Here is a 2,845-nt window from a genome sequence, read left to right as displayed (position 1 = left end):
AATTCCAGCCCTGGGGACCCACCACTCTGCACATTTGGTACGTCTCTCTTATCTGACACTCTCAGTTTAGTTCATGGAGCTCTTCTAAAATGCTGATGATCTGAATCATGTGTGTTAAATAAAGAAGATGTACAAAAAATGGTTGGTCCCAGGAACTGGAGATGAGAACCACTGATTTAGAGTCAGGGATTTTAGTCTTAGAAGAAACTATAACATATTTTGTCTTTCATCAAGCTAATGATAAACATAGGAGAAATTAGATTTTTAAGGTAACATGTTGCCATCAGTAAACATTAGTGGTTTATTCTCTCTAGGGCTTTATCCGATACCATCGATAGAAACGATACCATATCCGATTTTATCTGGTCGTTGAACTAGTTACGGCAGCGCTTAGCTTGGCGAGTTTGGTATTTCGTTCCCACTGCGTCTTAGCTACGAATCGTTGAGTGAACCTATGAAAGAGAACGTCTCTGGTTACTGGTGTAACCTATGTTCTCTGAATAGGGAACGAGACGCTGCGTTCGCTGCCAAACCCCTCGCGCTGCCGACAAGCTTCCTTTTTCGGCAGAGAAATCTGAGGAGCAGATGGCATGCGCGCCAATATAATATGACGACGTAAGAGCGTCGAGGCGGTGCCCGCCATCAGCCAATGAATTGACGTGATTCTATATGGGCTTCAGACAATCATCACAGAGGGGTCGTTCTGACGCGTAATTTTGCACGTGAAATGCAGCCAAACCTTGGAGCGTTTTGCCTTCGGCATCTTCATTAATCCCATCTCTATCAGTTCAACAAGTGTGCCGCACTGACCCAAGTTGACGCCGGAACACCAGGGGTCGGTAAAAAAAAGTCAGGCACTGAAATCAGGCACCGAAATTTTCATTCTTATTCGGTCTCGTTGCTAAAGTTTACGTCGGAACCGGTTCCCTATTGGCACTGCGTTCTGGTAACCAACCCTAATTCTCTCACACAGATTCCACAAGCTGATAAGTAACAAAGTGGAGAGGAAGTTTTCAAAGAAAGACTTATGACTGTGTATCTCTAGCCCGTAATGGTGAGAGAGATGGCCAGTGCAAGGGCTGATGACAGACATCGTGGAGGAGAGATGGAGGGTTGTTCACAGCGATAACAACACAGTGGGTAAAAACATCATTGAACTTACTCTCTTTCTCCATCCACCCTTATCTACTGCTTCCAGGCCATTTTTTTTATTTTTTATATGATGTGGTGCAGGACGAGTGTGCACGGTTACTAGGTTGATCTCCTAAATGAAAAATCAATGGAACAGACAGTAAATTGGAGAGGAAAGACCGAATTTATCAGTGACATATTAAACAAGAGAGTGGTGATGTTGCTGAGATTCTTTTAAAGCAAATGCCTGAGTAATGAACACAAATCTCTACCTCAAATACACACCCCACCTCATTGAAAAACACTGATTATGTGTTGAGAATGCCAATGTGTATGTTTCTTGTGTCCACAAGTTCATAAGAGGGAGAGTGGGCTGAAATCTACATGCAAAATAGAACCACGTGCATCACTTATTCTCTCTCTTACTCTCAGTATTTACCTTGTTTTTCCTCCTTACCAAGGCTAAAGAGTTTTAATTTGCAGATTGCATTTATATGGTAATGTATTAATCATATTTAATTTGAATCCTCTTTACAGAAGATAGGAGATCATGGTCTCCTTTCTGAGATCTAAACTCGAGAAAGTAAATATACAGACAACTTTCATGTTAACAGTCTACTTAAATAGGTTTAAAGGTAAAGGTTTAATACAGATATATCCATTGTAGTGCCTACTGGGTGTAGGACTACCACTTAGTTGGACTACAAACCCCATGTCAAGACACTAAAAAAAGAAACCCAACTTTTTGGGCTTACTCTATGTGGTACCATGTGCTAAGCACCCAGCAAACACGAACGTTCCCCTAACAATCCCATATGGTTCCCGTTTGGTTATTTTTGGGGGGATCCAAATAAGAACGTTCTCTATTAGATCTTTTTTTGTAACCTAAATGTTCCCTGTAGGTTTTTTGGGGTTTTATTTTTATAACCTAAAGAGAAAGTTCCCAGAACGTTATTGAGCGTTTTGAGAATATGGTTGAGATCAAAAATGAGATATTCAGATATTGAATATACTGTTGAAATGAGCTCTGATTATAACAGTGGTGATGGTACAAAGCATCTGCTCAAATTGAACTTTTCCAAGATCCAAAAGGGAACGAAATATCCTGGGGAGTTTTATACTGTTGTACCCAAATATGTAATGATGATTGGCAAAACAGTCATGCATTTAAGGGTTGAAATTCTAAAAAGATATTGAACATTTCCACACACTGAACTTTTGTGACAACATACCAAAAAAATTATATGCTAAATGTAAACAATACAATATTTAATGAAACAGCAAAAATGTTGTAAGAATGTTTAACATTTAAAACATGTGACAATGACTAGATAGATAGATAGATAGATAGATCTCGAATAACTGCATTAGTCTGCTATCAATGGCTCAAGCCTCTGTTACTAGCTCTATTTCCTCCTTTCCCAAGGACCTCCTTTCCCAGAGACGGGGCACCCTCTAGTACCCAGCAGGTTTGAGAACCCTACCACCTCAGGTGGTGGCTACCATCAGTTCAGCTAGATCCTTGTCCACGAGACATGCCTATGCTCTGAAGTGGAACCTCTTTGTCACCTGGTGCTCTTCTCGCCAAGAAGACCCCAGAAATTGCCCAATCAGAGTCATGCTTTCCTTGCTGCAAGATGGTGCCGCTATCGCCACACATCACGATGGAGTTGAAGGTAAGTCTTTGGGGAAGCATTACCTGGTCATCAGGTTC

Source organism: Siphateles boraxobius, unplaced genomic scaffold (assembly GCF_051911475.1).
Source record: "Siphateles boraxobius isolate OS27281-9 unplaced genomic scaffold, OSU_SipBor_1 29, whole genome shotgun sequence".
Classification (NCBI taxonomy): Eukaryota; Metazoa; Chordata; class Actinopteri; order Cypriniformes; family Leuciscidae; genus Siphateles; species Siphateles boraxobius.
Note: the sequence above shows the minus strand (reverse complement) of the source record.